The following is a 27,961-nucleotide window of genomic DNA, read 5'->3' on the forward strand; positions in this document are numbered from 1 at the left end:
AATTAACCTCTGGGAAATACAGACATGATGAATGCCATGTAATATGGGTAGTGTCAAGAAAAATTGCCGGAGCTTTTTGCTGTATCTTGTTCTAGCAAATAAGTCAGTGTCTACCATGCATTGACACAGAATAGTGGTAAGCTTTCCACTTGTAATTATTGAAGATAGGAGCTATCTAGCATGGACTGTCATATTACTTTAATTCTTTATGACTGCACACAGGAAAATTATGCTAGAGGATCTTCAACCTCGCACTGACACCCTTGAGCTTCAGCTCCTTCATGGTCCCATGCACGGTGAGCACAATGATGTTCTTACCAAGCAAAATGTAAAACATATGAAGCTGTGTCTTGCACATGTATATTTACTGAATTATTGGCCACGGACATAGAGAGGTTTCAAGCACTTTCATTTGAGGCTTGCATTATGTTTTTTAAATATGAATGTTTCAGATGATAATCTTTACAAATAAAGTATACTTCTGAAGTTGTAATTCCATGTGAACTGCCCTACTCATATATTATCTCTGAAATATACTGTATCTAATTATAAGTTCCCTAATAGTGATGTATCCACTAATTAAACATTTCAAATCAGATGATGAACAACTCTTTTTTAAAAGTTTATAAAGGAGACTATTCCTAACCCCATTTTAAAAGTCCTCAAGAGTGCTTAAGTGTATATTCATGTTATTGTTTTTACTCCATATACTTTGTTATTTTGAGCACAGACACTAGCTATGTAGCCTATGATTTAGTAAAATAAATAAATATTTAAAATAAATATTTTACATAAAAAAATACAAAATGTTGAGAACTAATAATGACCTAAAATTTTAATGAGGATTGTTACAAGTTTTAGGACACTTCAATGATCCTGATTTTACTGCATCAGACTTTGTAATTTAGCAATGGCACAGAACTTTATTACTGCATGCAAAGTAATTTGTCTTTCAAACTGTAGATTTTTTAATGCAAAAATAATAAAGATTAAAATTGAATAGTCGCATTGAAAAAAAATAAAATAAAATTGAATAGTCTGAATTCAATGAGAACTTTGTGCTCTTTTATTCTTTAAAAGTACTGATGAACATTTTTATATTGATAGAAATCAAAAGCAAAAAAAACTTTAACAAGAGCTCATTTAACAAGAAGCTATAAATGCTACAGAGAATATGCTGCTTTCAAAGTCAAAATTTTATACCTACAGGCAATTATTTTACCAGTAATGCACACAGGAAAAAAATCTTTGAACATGAACATTGTTGTTTATGCCTTCTATATATTTAATTTTTATTGATATACTTCTATTTATTAATATTTGTATCTTGATTTGTAAATGATAGTACCGTTGAAGAATCAAGAAACATAGTTTGTCTTGCCTTTTTTAAAAATGTACCATGCAAGGAGAGGTCCTAGACCACCTGCTCAGATGTGGCCAATGGGCAGCTCAGTCTCCACATGGATCTCTGAGTGAGGAAAGCATGGGATGCCTCTATCATGAACTCAGTTGCCTGCTCTTTGATCACTTGCCCATGGTGATGCAGCCTTGCCACGCCATGGAAGAAGAGGATCCAGGCAGTCCTAATGAGACTTAACAAGCTATGGGTAGATGGTAATAGTGGAGAACTCCCCATTTCAGTAGACTAGGATAAAGGTAAATGAGAGGGAATGTGGGACTGGTGGAGTCGAGGGAGGGGGCTTCACTTGAGATATATAATGAATAAATTGTGAAGAACAAAAATAGAAATTAAAAAAACTATTTTCAATATAAAATGTACAGATAGGTTATCTTCAGTGTGGTATATGCTAAAATTAAGAAAATGTAAAAGATGAAGAAATGACAATTCTTTAGGTACAATTAGTTAATCTTTATTGAACATGGAACATAGAAAACAATAAGGTTTTTGCTGGGCTTCTTAAGGTGTTTCAATGTTTTCTACACACAGGTTTATCCTGTTTAACGGAGTAAAGAAGACCGTGTGGCAATATAACTATACACATTGTGAACACAAAATGACTATGGTGATGGATGTCCTAATTTATTTGCTTTTAGTATGCATTTTATACTGTACACATGCTGAACCATATATACACATCAAATAAAATAATTTTATTAATACAACAAAATTGGAAAGGAAAATAAAGCAGGTGAAAGTAACTTATTCTGGAATGTAGGCTAATATAATTTTCAGGACACTAATAGAGCTCATTTCATTTCTCCATAGAATTTTGCTGCACTGAGCAGGATCTCTGGGTTCACTGTGCTAAATAGATGATGAACCAGAGCCCAGATACTAAGTAGAAGATCTTAAGACTTTCAAACATGATATTTGTGATGCCCATTATCTGGGACAGCTCACTCTAAAAGAAAAATGGGTTGAAAGCTCTTCATGTATCTCCATCTCTTTTTTAAAAGATGCCACATTTAAAGGACAGGAACACATTTGCAAAAATGATACAGAAATTTTTAGTAGAATTTTTAAATTTCTTAGTTACATATACATGTGCCCTATTTGAAAAATACATTGAATTTAAAAATTATAAGAAGAATATTGATTAAAGAATAATGGAAAGTAGATAGATCTAGTCATTTCAAATTTTATTTCCATGGAAAGAAACTTCTCATAGGATTATCTAATTCAGGAAGGTGAAGGGAAACAGATGAGACAAGGTCTCATTCTTCTAGGCTACCCTGGGATTTATGATATGACTAAGGCTGACTATAAAATCATTCTGACCATCCCCAACCCATATAAACTTCTTTTCAGTGCTGTGGTTTCAGTCATATCCAATAAATATTTGTTTTTTTGTTTGTTTTTTTTTAACATTTAATCATGAGGTTGCAAAAGTGTTATTTTTAGGCAATATAGGCCTTCCCAGAAGTAATACTTATATTTTACTCTCATATAATCAAAACCTAAGTATAGGTAGAAATAGTAGCATGGGTAATTAGATTTTGACAAAACATAATAAAACAATGATAAAGATACATTTGTACCCAAGAAATTTCAGCTTATGGATCCCAGTTAAGGGAAATAATAGACTCAGAAATTTATGTCCAAAATGAGGTGGGACTAGGAGGAGTCCATGGGGGTGCTATAACCTGGATACAAAATGAATAAATTATAATAAATAAATAAAAATAAATAAATACATAAATATTTAAATAAATAAATGAGAATAGAATGAATGGGATGTATTCTCACAGTTCAGCCAGTCTGATCTTTTAATTGCCGGAGTAAAAGAAAATGTGAAACAAAGAATGGAAATATTATTTACCAAAACCAAGCAATGAAAACTAACCTTTTGTCTCCAAAATACATTATTTTTTTAATATTCTTTGCCAGTTTTATCCCAGTTTTAACATTATGAGGCTTAATAAACTTTGTTTTCTGAAATTCAGTTAAGAAGACATTAGCATGGATATGGAGCTTTGCATGTATGCAATCATTTATGCAATATGTGTACATCGAGTTTAATAGATAAGTACCATATTCCTAAATAATAGAAATGGCCTTAAGCATTTCAATAGTACGTTCTCACAATAGTTACAAAGGAAGAGGAGACAGTAATGACTTTTATATGAAAAATATTTGTCATTCATATTTCACAAAATTACCTGAACATAATAGATTATTGCATGACCATGATCATCGTACCTTACTTCTGTATAACACAGTGCCCCATCACTTGTCACCTGAATCCTGTGATGTTGCTTCTAGTGTTTCTCCAAATGTCATTAGTCAAGGCTAAAGGAATTGAAGATTTATTACTTAAGTGGTTACGTTCTGCTATTTCCCAGTAGTCTCCCAGGAAACCTTTCTAGTCCACAGCTTCCTCATTGCATTTTTCACTTCTGCATTTCTTAGAGTGTAAATTAGAGGATTCAGCATTGGAGTGATAATGGTGTAAAATACAGCAACCATCTTGTCCTCTGAAAAGGTGGTGTCAGGCCGCATATACATGAAAGTACAGGGACCAAAAAAGATGATGACCACGGCAATGTGGGATCCACATGTGGAGAGAGCTTTGCGTCTTCCTTCGGATGATTGCTTTCTTAGAGATACGAGAATGACTGTGTATGAGAATAGCAAGATGACAAAACTTATCAGTGTAATGGTACCACTGTTGGCCGTCACAACAACACCAATAATGTAGGTGTCAGTGCAGGCGAGTTTCAGCACAGGGTGTACATCACAGAAGTAGTGATCAATTTCATTGGGTCCACAAAAGGGGAGCTGCACCACCAGAGCCACTTGGATAATAGAATGTATGAACCACCCACCCATGTCCCCAGCAACATCTTATTGCATCTTTCCCGGTCCATGATAGTCATGTAGTGGAGAGGTTTACAGATGGCCACATATCGATCATACGCCATGACAGTAAGGATGAAGATCTCAGTGCAACCAAAGAAATGAACAACAAAGAGTTGTAACATGCACCCCACATAGGAAATAGTTTTTTTCTTCACTAGCAGGTCAGCAATCATCTTGGGTGCTGTGGCTGAGGAGTAGCAAATGTCCACAAAAGATAGAAAGTTGAGGAAAAAATACATGGGAGACTTGAAAAGATTGCTAAAGCAAACTGTCAGCATAATGAGGAGGTTTCCTAGCACAATGACCATGTAAAAGAAGGTAAACACAACAAAGCATACTTTTTCAACCTCTGGGTTCTGAGAAAGACCCCAAAAAATGAATTCAGTGACATTGTTTACTCCTTCCATGGAAAAAGTACTTGAGGCCATATTCCCAAGAGGACATTAAACTATCAGAACAAATTAAAAAAATAAATAAATAAGCCACTAGCATTCATTTCTATTTTAAAACAAATAAATAATTATAGTGGCTGGTGGCTGAAGTTGAGCACTTATATTTTTCATACTCAGGTTTCAGTTTAAGTGCATTTATTCTGAGCAACTTACCTCAATGTTATATCGTGTGATTTTTTTCAATTCAGGTGAGAAGTGAAGTCCAAAGACTTAAGAAAAATTTTTGCAATGTCTTGTGAAATTTGAAGAATGTACTTTTATTTTGTGTAAGATTTCTATTACATTTCAAAAAGCCTTCCCTGTTCAAAGCTATGCTAATACTTATATATCTGCAAATGATTGCTGCATTTTCATATAGAAATGAGAATATTTGTTCAGATTTGCCCCGCTTCAAACTCTCCTTCCTGGATGTCACATCTGCTCAGAATTCTTAGGCAGCACAGCCCCAGTGACTTCTGCAGGTTTCTCTTCTTCTAAAACTTGGATCTTCTTGAAGTGAAATTCTGGCCTCTCATCTGATCTCAAAGGTTCAATATCACTATGGGGTACTATAGAAAGAGATTTAAATTAGACATATTTGATTGTGTAATAATCTCACTGAAACTCAAATGAATTATCTAACTTTATGAGACCTCTCTTACTTAAATTGTGATATAATAAAGTTTTAAGTCAGTATTGTTTGTCATTAAATATCCTTTCTACAATTCAATTAAATCACTGCATAAGCATAGAATAGCCACACAATCCCGAGAAAAGGCAAAGATAAGAGAATATGCAGCAATATGACCACATGAAACAAAGAAAAACAAAACAAAAGAGGAAGTGCTCTGCACTTTAACAGCAATGTTTTCTTTATGTGTTTTCATATTTCCTGCTTCATGTTAGCTACACCACACCACAGTGTGGGAAACTTTGAGTTCCATATCTCTGGGAGAGGTTATCATTCAACTGGGTGGGAATGACTCTAAAGAGAGGATCAAGTTTAATTTCACTAGAAGTATCTTTAGTGGTAGAATTTCAGGCATTCTCAGGAGTCATTGATATAGGAGAACAGATTTGGATAAGGTATTATAAATAGAGGTTTCAAAATTCTTTTCCAAATCAACACATGGGTATAAATGATCCCTGCAGTGGCAGGCTGTTCTTTTGGGAACACATCTCTCAAGGTCTATTGTGTTTAGTTCTTGAAGCCACACAATCCTATATTTTGGTAGTCTTTTCCAAAAAAAGAAGGGTCCAAATATGAACTTCTGGAAAGTCATGTATGTTGTGAGATTTCAGGTCTGTATCCCAGCATTCTATAAAAGTCAGAATAGATCTGTCTCCTTTTGTGTATCACAGATTAATAGGGAAATGTCCAAGAAAGCAGCAGTAGTCTAATCACATTTTCAATCAAGATCAATCCCATAGCTCTATGAACTTGTACTCTTTTGGCCCCCTACTGATTTTTAAATTATAAATTATTGAACAATAGTGAAATCATATCAGAGAAGTTTAGAGCATTTCTTATGTGATTTGTTTTTCTAGAGCAGAAAGATACTCACACACACATTTGATAGTATTCCTCTAGGATCTAAAGCACAGAAGACAGTGTTCACCTAAGACAGTGTGCATCTAAAAGCCTTCATCTACTTTTTCAGCACTTCAGACTTAATGATGTTCTTTCCAATGACTAGCATTTTTTATTCCCCCTTATGACTCACTATCTCCAAGGTAGTATACATAAGTTATACTATATATAGTATATATAACTTATCTTCATATCATTGTCTTTGTAATCCCATACTTTCTTTTCTTAAGAAAACCAGGGAATTTAAATTTTATTATAAATGAAAAAAAAAGACACCTCCTCATTTCCACAACATTCTTTTCTTAGTTTGAGAAGAACAGATCTGCAATATTTTTCAAATGGGTTTGAACTCAAATTATTTTTTTAGCATCTCCTTATATAGTGTAGAAATCCTAGATAATTATGAATAACCAATACCAGAGAATCCTTGGTCTCCCAAACACAGGGCAGCAGAACTGAATCTTCCTTGTTCCACATCCTCTCATCCATCCTCTCATCGGCTAAAATCTGTCAGGTCATTGTGTCTTTGGCAATAAGTGCTGCTTCTTTTACTTCTTATGTAGTCTGGTTAAGGAGAGGAAAGAAAATGGTAATGACCTTAGGGAAAATGTATTCCCAGAATCTTTCTCCACGGTCAAAATAAAATTACAGGCCTAAAATGAACTTTAAATTCTAGTGTCTTCTCTGTGTCCTAGCAGGACTGCTCCTCCCTTGGGGGGTGGGAAGGTCAAAGAGCCTGCCATTCAGTTCCTGTCAAAAATAGTCCCTGTTCCCCTTACTATGGGAAAACAATTGGTTACTGACCTACTACAGACTTCATCCGCACAGAGGTTCTAGGTTATATCCATACATGGTCCTTGGTGGAGTGTCAGTCTCAGAAAAGACCCCTGTGCCCAGATATATTTGGCCCTTGTGGAGCGCCTATTCTTTCCACGTCATACTAACTCCCCCTTCTTTCATATGATTCCCTGCACTGTGCTTGGCCACAGAGAAGGACTTTGCAGCCAGTTCTGAAGATACCTGATAAAACAGGATCAGATGAACGGGAGGAGGTCTTCCCCAATCAGTGGACTTGGAAAATGGCAGGGAGGAGATGAGGAAGGGAGGGAGGGTTTGGGAGGGAATAAGGGAGCAGATACAGATGGGATACAGAGTTAACAAAATGTAACTAATAATTAAAAAATAAACTAAAATAAAATAATTCTAGTGTCTTTTGAACTTAAAACTAAATAAATATTTTAAATTTAAAAGTTAAGCAATTCTCATATCATGACCATAATCTAGAAAAAATAAGAAAATAAAGGTAATATTTTCATTACAACTTTATTACTGAAATAATGTACTTTGATTCATATACTAAATAATGTGTTTACAGTATTAAATTACATTACATGATTTATCTCATTTTCTAGGTTTGAATTGCTGTCCTTATAACAAACTAGAAAATCTAGATATGAAAAAAAAAATAACAAATAGAGAAATATTCACTCTAAAAGTACTTGGCCAAGCATTATAGTGCAAGCTTTTAATTTTAGCACTTGGGAGACAGAGGCATGAGATTCTCTATGAATTTAAGGCCAGTCTACTCTCCACATAAAGTTTCAGGCCAGATTACATAGTGAGATCCTATCTCTCATTAAATAGCAAACAAACACACACACAAACAAAGACAACAACAACAAAGAAGCCTGGAGGTGGGAGATAGATTTGGAGCTGAACTGAGATGAGCTGCAGCTAATTCATCCCAAAACGTATGAACATATGTACCCACAGACAGTTGAGAATCCAAGGTTCATTAAAATCATTGACAGAAAATCAAAATAAAAAATAATAAAGAAAGATAAAATAAAGTTTCTGGAATAAGATGATATGTTTTATGTGTCTATTTTATTAATGTAATGTAATGTTTTGAAAATTTACCATTGAACTGCATAATTGGCGAGTTGCTCTTGCTTATTACTGGATAGTATTCTGTTCTGTAGTCATTCCCTAGCGGATATTTGGATACTTGTATTCCCAGTCTACGGCTATAATAAACAATGCTTCCATGAACATTTATAATCAATTCATGCACACATACATTTCCACTTCGCTTGCACAGGAACCTAGAAATGTAAGCACAAAAAGAATGAAATTGTGTCATTTGCAGGAACAATGTTGGATATCATTATTTTTTTTAATTTTATTTTGTTTTTTTTTATCAGTTACATTTTATTAACTCTGTATCCCAGCCGTGTCCCGATCCCTCATTCCCTCCCAGTCCCTCCCTCCCTTCCTCATCTCCACCGTGCCCCTTTCCAAGTCCACTGATAGGGGGGACCTCCTCCCCATTCATCTGACCCTGTTTTATCAGGTATCTTCAGGACTGGCTGCAAAGCCCTCCTCTGTGGCCTAACAGGACTGCTCCTCCCTTCGGGGGTGGGGAGACCAAAGAGCCAGTCCTTGAGTTCCTGTTAGAAATAGTCCCTGTTCCCCTCACTTTGGGAAACCAGTTGGTCACTGAGCTACCACAGGCTACATCTGAGTGGAGGTTCTAGGTTCTAGGTTATATCCATACATGGTCCTTGGTTGAATGTCTCAGAAAAGACCCTGTGCCCAGATATATTTGGTCCTTGTGGAGCTCCTATCCTTTCCCCATCAGACTAACTCCCCTTCTTTCTTATGATTCCCTGTACTCTGCCAAAGGTTTGGTCATGAGTCTTTGCTTTGAAAACACTGCTAGTTAGAGTCTTTCAGATGCGCTCAGTAGACTCCTGTCATACGTTCAATGCACATCCCATCTGTCATTCTAAATGAGGATTGATCATCTTACCCCATGTCCGCTCAATTGATTATCTTTTTTAGGTGTATAGATTTCATTATGTTTATCATATCTTATAGGTCTATATAAGTGAGTATATCCCATGTTTGTCTTTCTCCTTCTGGGATATTTCACTCAGAATGATCTTTTCTAGATCCCACCATTTGCCTGCAAATTTCATGACTTCCTCCTTTTTGATTGCTGAGTAGTATTCCATTGTATAAAAATACCACAATTTCTGTACCCATTCCACCGTTTATGGACATCTGGGTTGTTTCCAGGTTCTGGCTATTACAAATAGAGCTGCTATAAACATGGTTGAGCAAGTGTCCTTTTTGTGTACTTGAACAAACTTTGGGTATATACCTAGCAGTGGTATAGCTGGGTCTGGAGGAAGCACTATTCCTATTTGTCATTATAAGAAAAAAAATGAGCCAGACAGAGGAAAAAAATCACATTTTCTCTACCTATCTACCTACCTATTATCTATCTATATACTTATATATCTGTCTAGAAAAGTAACTATGCATAGGAAGACTCTAAAGAGATATGAGAGAATTGAACAAAATAGAGTTATAGAACGAAGAAAAATAAAATATCAAACATTGTCAACATATCTATACTATGGATTTAGCTCTGTACACAAAACCATATATATATATATATATATATATATATATATACACACACACACATACATATATATATATACACATACACACACACACACACACATATATATGTCTGAAAGAGAAAGGGGAGATAGCGCAGAGGGGATAGTGAAAGAATAATGGTGGAATTATATGATCAAGGTAAAATCATACATCACACATACATACATACATACATACATACATGCATCTGCGAATGTCATAAAAAGACCATTCTTTACTTTTAATTATATTACATTAATTTGTGTTAGAGTGGCATAGGGTGAAAGAAGGCACAATAGGAGAGTGAGAGTCAGTGTGAAATTTGCAGGAGTAGGTTCTCTCCTGTTACTTGGGTCCTGGGAAACACAGGTCTTCAATCTTGAAAGCAGTGCCATCACACCAGCATCTAAAGCTCACTATTTTCTATATTAACTAAAAATTTTAACTGACATAATTCTTGATGGGTATTACTATTGTATTTACAATTTATGCACTATTTATCCCAGTAGTAGACCCTTTCCTCATCACCTACTGGTCCCACCTACCCTCCTTCCTCCTCTCCTCCCCTAGTCCACTAATAGGGACTACTGTTTGACCCCAGCCCATCAGGTCCCATCAGAAATGTCTGGATCCTTTTCCTCTGTGGGATGACTAGGTCACTCCACCAGGGAGAAGTAATCAAAGAGCAGGCAGCCGAGTTCATGTCAGAGACTGTCTCTTCTCTCCTTACTAGGGAACACACTGAGCAGTCTATGGGCCACATCTGAGCAGAGGATCTGAATCCTTTCTATGCATGGTCTTTAGTTGATGCATCAGTCTCTATAGCAGTCCCTGAGTCCAGATTTTTTGCTTTGTTGTTCTCGTTGTGGGGTTGATGTCCCCTCCATGTTCTTTCATTTCTTCCATCTTCTATAAGACTCCCTGTGCTCTGTCCAAAGTTTGGCTGTGAGTCTCTGCATCTGATTCTATCCACTGCTGGGTGGAGTCTTCTAGAGCAGTGTTGGAGGTTGATCTGATGCATATTACATGCCCTCAGGATCTGGAAACACATATTTGTATTGTGTAAACATGTATATGTAAACATACCTGATTGGTTAATTAAAGCGCCTATACCTGAGCAGGGAAGAATGGAGTAGGTGTGGCTAAGGTCTCATAGCTTGTAGAGAACAGAGAATCATGGGAATGAGACAAATTGGAAGAGAGAGGAAGGAGGACTTCATCATGGATTATCCTGGAAAAAAACATGTGGGGTCTGAAGGAAGGACTCTAATAAAGGCATGCAAAGGACCAGATAAAGAATAAAAGCAAGTATTTATAAGATTATGGATGGAAGTTAGGATAATTAAGGAGAATGGCTTTGAATGGGGACTGGGAGATGAATGGTGAGATGATTCTGACAGCATAGGTAGGAATATCTGCCCAGCCTAAGGTAAACAAGGCAACTATAAAATCTAAAAGGTGTCTGTGTCTTACTACTTGTGATAGTGGATTAGATAAGAGTGACATGACAATCTTAGGGCTAATAATAAATAATATATAGCCCCAAACTCATCTTTTCAAATTTACTACAACAGAGGAGATCTCTGATAGGTGCCTGTCCTGTTCTCTCTTTTCTACCACTTCCAGTGTCTATCCTGTTTTCCCTTCTGAATGAGAGCTAAGCATATTCCCTAGGGTCATCCTTGTTGTTTAGCTTCTTTAGGTCTGTAGATCTTGGTATGTTTATCTAATTACGCAATGGAATATTATGCAGGTATTTAAAAAAAGAAAATCATGAACAGAACTAGAAAAGATCATAACCCATAAGCAGAAAGATATGCTTGCTATATACTCGCATGAGTGAATATTAGCCATATAATATTGGGTCTTATTTTATTTATTTATTTTTCTTTACATTTTATTTTTTCTGTTTTTTTCTTTATTTAATTTTTTCTTATTTTTATATTAATCACAGGTTATTTACTTTGTATCCCAGCCATAGCTCTCTCCCTCATTCCCTCCCAATCCCAACTTCCCTCCCTCATCTCCTCCATGCCCCTTTCCAAGTCCACTGATAGGGGAGGACCTCCTCCCCTTCCACCTGACCCTAGCTTATCAGGTCTCTTCAGGACTGGCTGCAATGACCTCTTCTGTGGCCTAGCAAGGCTGCTCCTCCCTCAGGGGGAAGGGGGTGTCGAAGAGCCTGCCATTGAGTTCATGTTAGAAATAGTCCTTGTTCCCCTTACTAGAGCACCCACTTGCATACTGAGCTACCATGGGCCACATCTGAGCAGACATTCTAGATTATATCCATACATGGTCCTTGGTTGGAGAAACAGTCTCATGAAAGACCCCTGTACCCTGATATGTTTGCTCCTTGTGTAACTCCTGTCCTCTCCAGGTCTTACCATCTCTCCCTTCTTTCATATGATTCCCTGCACTCTTCTGAAGATTTGGTTATGAGTCGCAGCATCTGCTTTGATACCCTGCTAGGTAGAGTCTTTCAGAGGCCCTCTGTGGTAGGCTCCTGTCCTGTTACTTGTTTTCTCCTACATCCAATGTCCATACCATTTGTCTTTCTAAGTGAGGATTGATCATCTTATTTTAACTGCATACTTTTTTCTTTCATTTTTAAAGAATTCTCATACTGTGAAAAAAATTGTACCATTGTTTACAGCAACCTCAAACATGGTATCACCATTCTCTCAGTATAGTGTCTAGCTGTTTATGCTACTCCCTTATAATACCTTTCATTTCTATCGGATCTAAGGAAGTGCTATGTAACTCTTCATGTATTTCACACACACACACACACACACACACACACACACACACACATATATATATATAATCAGAAAAAAGTTTCATAAGACCATACTTTTTTATTATCATTTACTAAAATTTATTCGACTTGTTTCCTGGCTGTGGCCCCCTTCCTCATCTCCCAGAAATCCCACCCTCCTTCCACTATGCCCCTCACCTAGTGCACTAATAGAAGATTTCCTCCTCGCCTTCTATTTGACCCTAGCTTAGGTCTCATCCAAACTGTTTGCATTTTCTTCCTCTGTGGCCTGGTAAGACTGCACCCCATAGGGGGAGGCAATCAGACAGCCTGCCACTGAGTTCATGCCAGAGAAAATCCTTGGTCACTTTACTGGGGACCCCATTGGAGACTGACTCTATGGACAACATCTGAGGCAGGGTTTTAGGTCCTCTCTATACATTGTCCTTAGTTGGGGTATCATTCTCTTCAGGGCCCCCAGCACTGTTTTTATGGCTCTGTTGTCTCCTTTTGGAGCGTTTATCCCCTCCAGGTCTTTCTATCTCCCTCTTCTTCCACAAGATTCTGTGCACTCTGCCCAAAGTTTAGCTATGAGTCTTGGCTTCTGCTTCGATACCTTGATCAGTAGAGTCTTTTATAGACTGTCTGTGGTAGGATCCTGTCCTTTTCCTGTCTTCTCCTACTTCTGATGTCTACCCCATTTGCCTTCTGAATGAATATTTAGCAAATTCCCTATCGTCTTCCTTGTTGTTTACCTTCTTTAGGAGTATAGATTTTAGTATGTTTATCCTATATTTAATGGCTAATATCCACTTAGGAGTGAGTATATACCATGTGTGTTTTTCTGCTCGCAATGATGTTTTCTAGTTCCCACAACTTTCCTGAAAATTTTATGATTTTCGTGTTTTCAATTTTTGAGTAGTAGTCCATGCATAAATGTACCACAATTTCTGTAACCATTCCTCTGTTGAGGGACATCTAGGTTGCTTCCAGCTTCTGACTGTTATGAACAGAACTGCTAAGATCATAGTTCAGCAAATGTCCTTGATGAATAGTTGAGCATATTTTGGATATATGTCTATGAGTGGTATAGCTGGATCTTGAGAAAGTACTATTCCCAATTTCCTAAGAAAGTGCCAGACTGATTTCCAAAGTGGTTGTGCAAGTTTACATTCCCACCAGCAATGGAGGTGGGTTTCCCTTTCTCTACATCCTCCAAAGAATGTATTGTCACTTGAGTTTTTTATTTTAGTCATTCTGATGTGTGTAAGGTGGAATCTCAGAGTTGTTTTTATTTGCATCTATCTGATGACTAATGACAATGAACATTTAAGTGTTTCTCTACCATTCTATGTTCCCCTATTGAGGGTTCTCTGTTTACCTCTGTACCTCATTTTTAATTGGATTACTTGGTTTGTTGTTTAACTTCTTAATTCTTTATATATTTAGGAAATTAGCCTTCTGTCAGATCTAGGGTTGGTAAAGATACTTTCCCAATCTGTAGGCTGTTGTTTTATTCTGATGACACTGGTTTTGGCTTTACAGAAGATTTTCACTTTTAAGAGGTCCCATTTATTTTTTTTTAACTTTTATTTTTTTAATATTAATCACAGGTTATTTACTTTATATCCCAGCTGTAGCCCCCTCCCTCATTTCCTCCCAATCCCATCCTTCCTCCCTCATCTCCTCCCTGTCCCTTTCCAAGTCCACTGCTAAGGGAGGTCCTCCTCCCCTTCCATCTGACCCTAGCTTATCTGGTATCTGCAGTACTGGCTGCAATATCCTCCTCTGTGGCCTAGCAAGGCTGTTCCTCCCTCAGGGGAGTGGGGAGGTAAAGGAACAAGTCTTTGAGGTCATGTCAGAAATATTTCCTGATCCCCTTACTACATGTATCAATTTCTGCAGTTGTATCTACAGCACATGAGATTCTCTCTTCCATCTCTTATATTCTATTGGTGATGCTTACCTTTGTGGTTCCTGATCTTTTCTATAAGTTTTTGAGCTCCAAGGTTTTCTCTGTCTGTGTTTTCTTTATTGGTTCTAATTCTGTCTTCATGCCTTGCTTCATTTCCTTTGTCTGTTTGAATGTGTATTCCTGTCTTCACATGATGGCCTCTATTTTTTTTTTGTTTGTTTCCTCTCTATATGCCTCTACTTTTGCCTCTGTTTGTCTGTATTTCTTTGAAAGCTTTGTTTGTTTTCTCTTTATGTGCCCCTAAGAACTGGATAAACATAGATTTGAGATAATTTTTCTGTGTTTCCAGTGAATTAAAATATCCATTACATTTTGGTGTTGCTGGTGAAGCCATGATGTTCTGTTTTTTGTTTGATAAGTTCTTATGCTGACCTTTATCCATCTGCTTATTGGTAACCTTTGCTGTTTGTTCTTGGAGTCTGTACTTCATAATGGGCCCATCTGTCTCTGGTGTCTGGAGTATTCTTCAGGAAGATGAGAGGACCACCAGTTTGAGAGTGGACGTTGGTGTTTCAGCTGTAGCTAAGGGAGGAAGGTCACAGGTGAATGTGTTCAAGCACGGGCATGTGCTTGGAAGTGGAGCTCTGCACACACTCACTTGAAGGCTCACTCACTTGCTATTAGGCCTAATTGGAAAGCACAGGGGTTTCCCCTGTTCTCTAGTCTCAGATTTTGGCCAGCAGGGGCAAATGAAAGTATAGGTGATCTATCCTTGTGACAGCTGCCTCTGCTGTCTCATTCACTGAGCATGGAGGCTTCTGCTTGGGGCAGCCTCCTCCAGCCACAGCTGCAGACCTGGGAGGCCCACACTGCTGCCGCTGCAGCTGGGAAGCCCACACTGCTGCTGCCTCTGTCCTCTCAGTCACCAAGCAGGGAGACTTATGCTTGGGGCAACTACTGCTTCCTCAGCAGAGCTGGGAGGCCAGTGCTTAGGGCAAGGGAAAGTGCGGGAGCGGGGTGAATATTTGCCACTCCCAGTCCCTGGAGACATTTATGGGTGACCTGGATTCAAACTGGCCCAGCTCACGGGTTGTCCCCTCTCACCCAGGAAGCCTCAATGTCAATGTTGTGGCTTTTGCTGCCCCCCACCTCCGCACTAATTTCGGAGTTTCAGATTCTGTGACCCTCAGATACAGTGCATGCTCTTTGCCGCCATCTTGGGCTCCTGATTTTTTTTCATACAGGTATATCACATGCTTGATTAGAGCCACACCCAGGTACTTATGCCATTTTAATTTTTTAAAATTATATATATTTTTTCAATTTGTTTGTTTTTATAAATTACAGTTTATTCACTTTGTATCCCCTCTGTAGCCCCCTTCCTCATCTCCTCCCAATCCCACTTTCCCTCCCTCATCTCCTCCCATGCCCCTCCCCCAGTCTACTGATAGAGGATTATCTATCCCTCTGACCCTAGCCTATCAGGTCTCATCAGGACTGTCTGCATTGTCTTCCTGGTAAGGCTGGCCCCCCTTCAGGGGGAGATGATCAAAGAGCCAGCCACTGAGTCCATGTCAGAGACAGTCCTGTCTCCACTTTTAAAGAATACTTTACTGTATTTGTTTGATGTGTTGTGTATGCTTGTTTGTATGAACATTTGCACTTGTCAGGGTGTACAAATAGACGTGATTGGACAACTTTGAGAACTGCATGTCTCTACTCTAGGGGTCTAGAAAAAGAACTCAGGTCAATAGACTTGGTGGTTGCTACTTTTACCCACTGTGTCATCCCTTCAGTCCTGAGGTATCATTGTTACACTTGCTTATTTGAGTCTGTGTGAGTCTACCACCATTGTGAACCTTCAGTTTGCTTTCATAATGACTCATTCCTTCTGTTACTGGAAGCCTTACGAAAGGTTTCTTTAGAGTTGTGTCAGAATTGACTTAGTTTTTTAATATCACAAGCTGCCAGGGGCATCCCAGCATTCAGACAGGTTCTAGCAGAGGATATAAGGAACAGGCAAAGGGGAGTAATGGAAGAATACATCAGAGACCAAAAGTGTGGGAATCTTGCATCTCTGACTGACTAGCAACCAGGAGGCTTCTTTATTCATAAAGGTTCCACAAAGCAGGCAAACTTATGATTTAAAAAATAATACAGATCATATCATTTTTGTCCCTGGACAAGTGTTACAGAGAGAATAGGTCTTATCAATCTTAGATTATTTTAGACTAAATAAGCATTTTTTACTTTTTTCATTCTATTCTTCAGAAAAGTGAAACATTAAACAGATAGGAAAATGTCTGAGTTGGTCTAAATAACTCTCAAGCCTTGAACAGAGCATAGTGGTTAAAATACACCTTGTGAGTTAGCCTAGCTAAAAGTTTGAAAGTTTTCCCAGGCTGCAGACTAACTTGTTCTATTCATTTGTTTTCTTGTTTGTTTCCTTTTGTTAAAAGACCTCACTGTGACTTAATGTAAGCCAGTCTCCTTATGACTTGGCAATTTTTTTATATTTCTTTTATATTAATTTTACGTCATATATATGTATCAAAAGTTGTTTTAGGCAAACGAACTTTATTTTCTACTGGCAAAGTCCTATGGACTACATATAGGAGGGAGCCTGCCATCTGATCTGTTGGCAAATCTGTTGTTTCTGAGTTTGCTTAGGGGAAGGTGTGCCAAAAGAACTCTGGCACTATCCAACTTTTTGTGCTTTTTTCCAATCACCATGGCAAGGAAAACTCTTGAGTAAGGTAAGAAAAAATTAATTCTTTGACAGTGGAAATAATTTTCTGGGTAAAAAACATAAACAAACTTCCACGCACACTTCACACACACACACACACACACACACACACATGTGCACGCATGCATTTGCCCCCTTTGCGCCTGCGTACTTTTCTCCCACAGGTACAGCTAGTCCTCAGCACACACTGAGGACACAGAACCTCTCTCAGCTTCCTAAAGAACTCTCCAGACGCCAGAGAGAGACAGTACCAGTGTGAACTGCAGAACCCAAAAACAAACATGGAAGGTTTCAGATAAGCCAATGGCCAGGGGTAGGTGAAAGAACACTTCCAACATAAAGCAGGACACCATGACTTCACCAGCAACCCCCAAAATTGATGGATACTCCAATTCAACAGAAGCACAGGAAAATGACTTTAAAGCTATGCTTACCCAACTATTTGAGGCTCATAAAGAGGAAACAAGCAGCTCTCTCAGAACAATAGCCATGCAAATTCAGTCAGTTAAAGAGGAAATGAACAAATCTTTCAAAGACTTGGCCAGTCAATTGGAGATAAAGAAAGAAGAAATAGACAAAATTCTTAAAGAAACACAGGCAAACATAGCCAAAAAAATAGAGGCACATGTAGAGATAAAATTAGTGGCATATAGAAAGGAAATGAACAAAAAAATAGAGACCGCCATAGAGAGACAGGAATCCACAATCAAACAGATGAAGGAAATGGTGCAAGGCATGAAAACGGAATTAGACTCAATAAAGAAAACACAAACTGAGAAAACCTTTGAGCTGGAGAACTTGGAGAAAAGATCAGGAACCACAAAGATAAGCATCACCAAGAGAATACAAGAGATAGAAGAGAGAATCTCTGGAGCTGAAGATATACTCGCAGAAATTGATACTTCTCTCAAAAAGAAAGTAAAATCAGAAAAGTTCCGAACACAAAATATCCAAGAAATCAAGGACGCCATGAAATGACAAAAATCTAAGAATAATAGGAATTGATGAAAAGCAAGACTCCAGGCTCCAAGGTCCAGAAAACATTTTCAAGAAAATCGTAGAAGAAAATTTTCCCAACTTAAAGAAAAAGATGTCCATAAATATACAAGAGGCCTACCGAACACCAAATAGACTAGACCAGAAAAGAAACACATCATGTCACATCATAGTCAAAACACTAAATCTACAGAACAAAGAAAAGATATTAAAAGTAGCAAGGGAAAAAGGCCAAGTAACATATGAAGGTAGACCTATCAGAATCACACCGGATGTCTCATCAGAAACTATGAAAGCTAGAAGGGCCTGGGCACATGTCATGGAGACACTAAGAGATCACAAATGCCAACCCAGATTACTATACCCTGCAAAGCTTTCAATCAACATAGATGGAGAAAACAAAATATTCCATGACAAAACTAAATTTATGCAATATCTACACAGCAAACCAGCCCTACAGAAGATACTAGAAGGAAAACTCCAATCCAATGAAAACAACTTCACCCAAGAAAACATGGCATACAGATAATATCCCAACAAAAATGAAAAGAAAACAAGCAATGAAACACAGTAAGATCACCGACTCCAATACAAAAGAAAGTAACATTTATTGGTCAATATTATCTATCAACATCAATGGACTCAACTCGCCAATAAAAAGACACAGACTAACAGAATGGGTGCAAAAACAGGATCCAACATTCTGCTGCATCCAAGAAACGTACCTCTGCAACAAAGATAAACACTACCTCAGAGTAAAAGGCTGGAAAAATGTCTTTCAAGCAAATGGACCCAGAAAACAAGCTGGGGTAGCTATCCTAATATCTAATAAAATAGACTTTCAACCAAAATTAATCAAAAAAGATGAGTAGGGACACTTCATTCCTATCAAAGGAAAAATACACCAAGGGGATATCACAATTCTGAACATCTACTCCCCAAATACAAGAGCGCCTACATTCATAAACGAAACATTACTAAAACTTAAATCACACATCGATCACAAAACCTTGATAGTGGGAGACTTCAACACTCCACATTCACCAAGGGACAGATCATCTAGACAGAAACCAAGTAAGGAAAGAAAGGCACTTACAGAGGTACTAAATCAAATGGACCTAATAGATGTCTACAGAACTTTCCACCCAAACGTAAAAGAATATACCCTCTTTTCAGCACCTCATGGAACCTTCTCCAAAATAGACCATATAGTTGGTCACAAGCAAGCCTCAACAGATACAAGAAGATTGAAATAATCCCCTGTATTCTATCTAACCACCATGGAATAAAGCAGGACATCAACAACAATGGAATTAGAAAAAAGCCTACAAGCACATGGAGACTGAACAACTTGCTGCTCAATGATAGCTGGGTTAAGGAAGAAATAAAGAAAGAAATTAAAGACTTCCTAGAATTCAATGAAAATTAAGGTACAACACACCCTAATTTATGGGACACAATGAAAGCAACGCTCAGAGGAAAATTAATAGCACTAAATGCTTTCAGGAAAAAATTTGTGACATCTCATACAAGCAACTTAATGGCCCAACTGAAAGCCCTAGAAAAAAAAGAAGCAAATGCACCCAAGAGGAGCAAATGGCTGGAAATAATCAAACTCAGGGCAGAAATCAATCAACTAGAAACAAATAAAACTATTCAAAGAATCAATAAAACCAAGAGCTGGTTCTTTGAAAAAAATCAACAAGATAGACAAACCTTTAGTCAAACTAACCAAAAGGCAGAGAAAAACTATCCAAATCAGCAAAATCAGAAATGAAAAGGTGGACATAACTACAGACACTGAGGAAATCCACACAATCATGAGGTCGTACTACAAAAGCCTACATGCCACAAAATTCAAAAATCTAAAAGAAATGGACAATTTTCTTGATAGATTCCATTTACCAAAATTAAGTCAAGATCAGGTAGAAAGATTGAATAGTCCTATTTCCCCCAAGGAAATAAAAGCAGTCACCAACAGTCTCCCTTCCAAAAAAAAGTCCTGGGCCAGATGGTTTCAGTGCAGAATTCTAGGAGGCCTTCAAAGATGGGCTAACTCCAATTCTCTCCAAACTACTCCATAAAATAGAAACAGAAGGAACATTACCAAATTCATTCTATGAAGCCACAGTCACCTTAATACCTGAACTACAAAAAGACCCAACAAAAAAAGAGAACTTGAGACCTATCTCTTTAATGAACATTGATGCAAAAATACTCAATAAAACACTTGCAAACCAAATCCAAGAACACATCAAAGATATCTTCCACCATGACCAAGTAGGCTTTATCCCAGGCATGCAAGGGTGGTTCAACATATGAAAATCCATCAATATAATCCACCATATAAACAAATTGAAGGAGAAAAACCACATGATAATCTCCTTAGATGCAGAAAAAGCATTTGACAAAGTTCAACACCCATTCATGTTTAAAGTCTTGGAGATATCAGGGATACAAGGCACCTATCAAAACACAGTAAAGGCAATATACAGCAAACATATAGCCAACATCAAACTCAATGGAGAGAAACTTAAATCAATCCCACTGAATTCAGGGACAAGGCTGCCCACTCTCTCCATACCTCTTCAACATAGTACTTGAAGTCCTAGCCAGAGCAATAAGACAACTAAAGGAGATCAAGGGGATACAAATCAGAAAGGAAGAGGTCAAAGTGTCACTATTTGCAGATGATATGATAGTATACATGAGCGACCCCAAAAATTCAACCAGAGAACTCCTTCAGCTGATAAACACCTTCAGCAAAGTGGCAGGATACAAAATCAACTCAAAACAATCAGAAGCCCTCCTGTATACCAAAGACAAAAGGTCCAGGAAAGCAATAAGGGAAACAACGCCCTTCACAATAGCCACTAACCACATAAAGTACCCTGGGGTGACACTAACCAAGCAAGGGAAAGACCTGTTGGAGAAAAACTTCAAGCCTCTGAAGAAAGAAATTGAAGTAGATATCAGAAGATGGAAAGATCTCCCATGCTCATGGATTGGTAGGATTAACACTGTGAAAATGGCTATCCTGCCAAAAGGAATCTACAGAGTCAATGCAATTCCCATCAAAATACCAACTCAATTCTTTATGGACCTTGAAAAAAAAATTCTCAACTTCATATGGAGAAACAAAAAACCCAGAATCTCCAAAACAATCCTGTATAACAACAGATCATCTGGAGGTATCTCCATGTCCGATCTCAAGCTGTACTACAGAGCAATAGTAATAAAATCTGCATAGTATTGGCATAGAAACAGAAAGGAGGATCAATGTAACCAAATAGAAGATCCAGAAATAAACCCACACACCTAAGAATACTTGATTTTTTGACAAAGGAGACAAATCCATTCAATGGAAAAAAGACAGCATCTTCAACAAATGGTGCTGGTCCAACTGGATATCTACATGCAGGAAAATGAAAATAGATCCATATTTATCACCCTGCACAAAACTAAAGTCCAAGTGGATCAAAGACCTCAACATTAAACCAGATACTCTAAATCGGTTAGAAAAAAAAGTGGGGACAGCCTAGAACTCATTGGCACAGGAGACAACTTCCTGAACAGAACACCAACAGCACAGGCTCTAAGAGCAACAATCAATAAATAGGACCTCATGAAACTGAAAAGCTTCTGTAAAGCAAGACACTGTCATCAAAACAAAACGACTGCCTACAGATTGGGAAAAAATCTTCACCAACCCTTATCTGACAGAGGGCTAATATCCAGTATATACAAAGAACTAAAGATGCTGAAAAGCAACAAATCAAGTAATCCAATTAACAAATGGGGAACAGACCTAAACAGAGAATTCTCTGTAGAGGAATATCGAATGGCAGAGAAACACTTAAAGAAATGCTCAACCTCATTAGCCATCAGGGAAATGCAAATCAAAACGACCCTGAGATTTCACCTTACACCCATCAGAATGGCCAAGATGAAAAACTCAAGTGACAACAGTGCTGGAGAGGTTGTGGAGAAAGGGGACCCCTACTCCATTGCTTTTGGCAATGTAAACTGGTACAACTACTTTGGAAGTCAATCTGGCATTTACTCAGACAATTAGGAATAAAGCTTCCTCAAGACCCAGCTATACCACTGCTAGGTATATACCCAAAATTTGCTCAAGTACACAACAAGGACATTTGCTCAACCATGTTTGTAGCAGCTTTATTTGTAATAGCCAGAACCTGGAAACAACCCAGATGTCCATCAACGGAGGAATGGATACAGAAGTTGTGGTATTTTTACACAATAGAATACTACTCAGCAATCAAAAATGAGGAAACCATAAAATTTGCAGGCAAATGGTGGGATCTAGAAAAGATCATTCTGAGTGAAGTATACCAGAAGTAGAAAGACAAATGGTATATACTCACTTATATAGACCTACTAGTTATAATAAACATAATGATGTCTATACACCTAAAGGAGATAATCAAGAAAGCAGACACAAGGTAAGATGATCAATCCTCACTTAGAAAGACAAATGAGATGTGCATAGGACATATGACAGGAGTCTACCGCAGAAGGCATCTGAAAGATCCTACCAAGCAGCGTTTCAAAACAGACACTAAGACTCATAACCAAACCTTCGGCAGAAGGGGAGTTAATATGACAGGGAAAGGATAGGAGCCCCACAAGGACCAAGTATATCTGGGCACAGGGTTTTTTTCTGAAACTGTTTCTCCAACCAAGGACCATGTATGGATATAACCTAGAACCTTTACTCAGACAAAGCTCATGGTAGCTCAATAACCAATTGGTTTCCTATAGTAGGGGGAAAAGGGACTATCTCTGACAGGAACTCAATGGTAGGCTCTTTGACCCCCACCCCCACCCCCTAAGGGAGGAGCAGTTCTGCTAGGCCACAAAGGAGGACTTTGCAGCCAGCCCTGAAGATACCTGATAAAAGAGGGCCAGAGGAAAGGGGAGGAGGTCCTCCCCAGTCCGTGGACTTGGAAAGAGGCAGGAAGAAGCTGAGTTGAGGTAGGGTTGGATTGGGAGGGAATGAGGGAGCGGGATGCAGCTGGGATACAGAGTTGATAAAATGTAAATAATAATAACAAACAATAAAAAAGAAGAAAAAACATAAACAAACACATATAAAAAGTCCCCCACAAATGCAACATGCAGAGATCATAAACCGTAAGTGAACTTCAGGACAATAGCAAAACAGCATTGTGGTAGACTGTGTCCTACAGCTGTGCTAGCTTCATGACTCTTTCTTTCTCACTCGCTCTCTTCCTAGGTTTGCTGTGCCAACAAGAGATCACTTCTGCTGCAGAGAAGACAGCATTTGATAAAAATTACCCAGTGATGATTATCTAGATGTTAATTATTTTAAACATTGCCGTATATTGTATTATGGATAGGATGGGTTTTTTTTTATTTGTTATTATCTCCAATGCACATGTGCCTATTTCTAGAGTTCTTTACTTTACCCCCCACAGATTTGTCAGCAATGTTTTAATTCATTAATATATACCATACACATTTGCCTGAAATATAGACATGGTAATTTCTTTACATCTGTATAAACCTCCTACTTTAGTCATTCTAAGGTTTTTATACAAATTATTCAGTCTTTTTAATTGAATACATTATACCTTACACCAGTGATATATCAAGAAAGAGTATTAATATACATAATATCTACCATTCCTAAATGGAGTACTGCACAAATAGCAAGTAACAAGAGACTGGAAAGATTAGACATTGTGGATTTATATCATAAGTTAGTATCCATTAGTGAGAAAGCCAAACGGATAATTCACACACATGGAATGATTCTCACAGACTATCAAACAAAAATGTGATAAAATCTAACTTGTGTGGCATGATTCTCATATACTATCTTATAATAATATAATAGAATCCAATTAGTATAATTTTTGCTATTTTTAGTCTGAAATGTATAAGAACATGTTAAATAGATTGGTTTTGTAGATGAAATTAGTGATTACATTTGGAATATACCAATGGTTGTGAGGAAGAAAGAAGTTTTCTTATGTAACCTGTTTCTTAATTTACTTATCAGTTATATACCTACACTCAGTGTATATAAATTCATAAGCAGCACATGAATTTTTATGTGCTATATTCCATAGCTTTAATGTCTTCAATAGCCTTCTAAATGTGAAAGTTTTTGCTTTAACTTGTTTTGTGTTGCTGTGATAAAGACACAATGACTAAGGGCAATTCTGGAAAGAAAGATTTATTACATCTTATGGGTTAGAGCCCATCTTGAGGGAACCAGAACAGGAAATCTGTCAGAGAGCAGGGAGGAAACTGAAGCAGGGACCATGGACAGGGATGATGCTTACTTAGTTGTTCTCCAAGGTGTATACAGTTTGCTGTTTCCACACCAGCCATGGCCACCTGAATAGGGATGGCATCACATCAGTCACTATGGAAGAAAATGTTTCTTTGACATGCACAGGACAGTTTGATGGAGGAAATTTCTCAACTGTGGTTCCTTTCCCCAGGTGAACAGTAGAATAAATTGCCAAACAAAAGTAATCATACTACATTACATTTATCATTTTTTGTGTTATTATCACAACACGAAAAATATGTTTTAATGAACTTTTAAAGAGGAGGACTTTGCAGCCAGCCCCGAAGATACCTGATAAAACAGGGCCAGATGAAAGGGGAGGAGGTCCTCCCCAATCTGTGGACTTGGAAAGGGGTAGGGAGAGGCCGAGGGAGGGAGGGTGGGATTGGGAGGGAATGAGGGAGCAGAATACAGCTGGGATACAGAGTTAATAAAATGTAACTAATAATAATAAACAATAAAAAATTACATTCAAAAAATGTTATGTAAAACTTTTCATGATTTAAAATAAATTATTTTATTTTTAAAATTTTATTCATTCATTTATTTATTTATTACAATTTATTTACTTTGTATCACCTCAGCAGCCCCCCTCATTCATCTCCTCCCAGTCCTACCCACCCTCTGTCTTCACCCTCTATGCCCTTTCCCTAGTCCCCTGATAGGGGAGGACCCCCTCCCCTTCTATCTGACCCTACCTTATCAGGTCTCATCAAGGCTGGTTACATCAACTTCCTCTGTGGTCTGGAAGGCTGCATAACCCGGGGGGAGGGGATGATCAAAGAGCTGGCCACTGACTATGTTTTATGGCTACTTAAAATTACATTTTATATAGATATAAAATGTTTGAAGGTATGCTAGATAGTGTGAGAATGTTCCTCATCAAACTATACACAATTTCACAAAATCCCAGTACCAGGAATAGAAAATCTCCGAATGAATTTTTGGCCAAGAGTGTCTAAGAAACCAAAGACTATATAGGCTACTGCTTTTGTCCTTGGTGATTTCCAGAAAAAGAAGATAAAAACTCTATTTCTGAAGACACTACACTCGTTATAGTTATACAGTATTTGGAGGAATTGATTTGTATCTGACCTGGCAACCTCCTTACTCAAGGCTAGCTTTCATAGTTTTAGGAAGAGCCATGCAGTTTACCAACATCAAACAGCAATAAATAGTCCTTTTCTTCTGTGATACCTATGAACCACAAAAATGACAGCATGGCCAGATGTTCTGAAAGCTCCAATAGTGCCACCTGTCACTAACAGTAACTAACAGTCACCTATGTAGACTTAAGGCCCACTCAGTGGAGGAACTGATGTGTGACACTGAAAATTTAGCAACCATTCATAGATCAAGAGACCATGGAAACTAGATGAGAACCCACTACTATCGGTCTACTAGATCAGTAAATTTCTCACTGAATTATTAATACTGATCATTTTATCCACAAATGAGGGTATCTCTCACCCCTCATCCAGCAAGCTTCTATTTTGAGCAGAGAGAGACCATTACAGAGACATAAATGGTGAAATGATAGAAATCAGCAGATCTTGGAGTGCCTTCCCCAACTAATACATTTCCTGCACAGCATCAACACTTACATCTCATGGAACATCACAAAGACAGTGTAGAAAGATTAAAAGAGCCAGATGACTAAAACAATGTGAGAAAATCTCTTCTTAAAACAAACAAACAATCAAAAAAATATAAATAGGGAAGAAGGCCAGAGATTTGGTCTTTGAATTTGAGAGAAAAATTCGGACACAGTGAAGATACGTTCTATGAAATTATTTAAGAATCATTAAAATATATTATATTATTATATTTATTATATTATATCTAAAAGAAGCTTATTTCATTGACAGAGTACAGTCCTGATGATTAAGTAACTTACAAGAGGACTTAACGTTAGAATAATTAGAATAATGCTCAGTATATTGATGAAGGCTCCATGTAGAAACATAATTCAAGGGAGCAGATATCCATCTGTCCAATTACATTTCCAAAGAACAAAAGAAATGACTGGAGGATCTTAGATGTATTGACTCTTATAACTAGTCGTGGAGAGCAGAAACAGTTTAGATATTTACCTCCGTTTTAGAAGCACTCGATAACTCCAAACTTTCCGTAGTGCATTCTTCATCTCTGTTTCTCAGTGTGTGGATCAGAGGGTTGAACATGGGAGCTATGATAGTGTGGAAAAGAGCAAATAATTTGTCTTCTGGGAATGTGGTGGCTGGTCTGATGTAAATGAATAGCGCAGGTGCAAAAAACGGGACTACAACCATTAAGTGGGAACTCCAAGTAGAAAGAACTTTGCTCCGGCTTTCTGCAGAGTACATCCTTATGGTATATAATATGAAAAAATAAGACAACATCAAAACAACAAAAGTCACCAAAGCAATTAGGCCATAGTTGGCAATGACTAAGAGTCCTATTATGTATGTATCGGAACAGCCCAGTTTCAACAAAGGGTACACATCACAGAAATAATGATCTGTCTCATTTGGGCCACAAAATGGTAAGAAGACAGTGAGAAGAACCTGCCTGGCTGAATGCACAGATCCCCCAGTACAACAAGTCAGGATGATTATATTACACCTATGCCTGCTCATGATGACGTTGTAATGCAGGGATCTGCAGAGAGCCACATACCGGTCATAGCCATCCCTGTGAGAATAAAGATTTCAATTCCTCCAAATAAGTGAGTTGTGAAGAGCTGTGTCATGCAATTATTATATGAAATGACTTTCCTTTCTGCCAGTAAGTCACTCATTAATTTAGGGGTCACCGTGGATGTGTAGCAGAGGTCAGAGAGTGAGAGATAGTTGAGGAAGAAATACATGGGTTGGTCAATGAGCTGTGTGCATGTTATAGAAACCATTATGAGTTCATTGCCCAACCAAATAGCAATGCAGCAAAAGAAAAAGAAAACAAAGCAGAGGACCTCAATATTCTTATTTGGGGACAGTCCCAACAAAATAAAGGCTGTGATGTTACCACTTTTTCCCATGGTTCACTGTAGGAAGAAAATGCAAATCACCTGAAATGACACAATTAAAGAGTTTATATTTTGATGTATCTTTTACCAGTTTCTTGACCATATGCATTCTGATGTGCTAACTAGGCTTAACTTACTTCAGGCAAATAATTCAAGTAATAAAAATATGGTGTTCAGTTGTAATAGATTTCAAGATTCTGTGAAAATGTAACGTGGTTTTCAAAAAATCTTGAATCAAATTGAGATTTGTATTCTATAAAAGTCCAATACAATCTTTGATCTGAATCTATATATTCTCTAAGTAGTGAAAAATCACAAACAACTCTGGTTAACATATAAGCAGTTTCAATGTCATATGTGCTCTTTTTTTAAATTTATTTTTATAAGAATATAT

At 37.7% G+C, this 27,961-nt stretch overlaps 2 pseudogenes; both read right to left on the reverse strand.

Moving 5' to 3' along the window:
* Positions 1 to 3,793: 3,793 nt before the first annotated feature.
* On the reverse strand, positions 3,794 to 4,749 carry LOC110544563 (olfactory receptor 4S2-like; annotated as a pseudogene).
* A 21,903-nt stretch (positions 4,750 to 26,652) lies between these two features.
* LOC110543752 (olfactory receptor 4P4-like) lies at positions 26,653 to 27,579 on the reverse strand (annotated as a pseudogene).
* Positions 27,580 to 27,961: the final 382 nt, after the last annotated feature.

Source organism: Meriones unguiculatus, chromosome 18 (assembly GCF_030254825.1).
Source record: "Meriones unguiculatus strain TT.TT164.6M chromosome 18, Bangor_MerUng_6.1, whole genome shotgun sequence".
In the NCBI taxonomy this organism is placed as follows: domain Eukaryota; kingdom Metazoa; phylum Chordata; class Mammalia; order Rodentia; family Muridae; genus Meriones; species Meriones unguiculatus.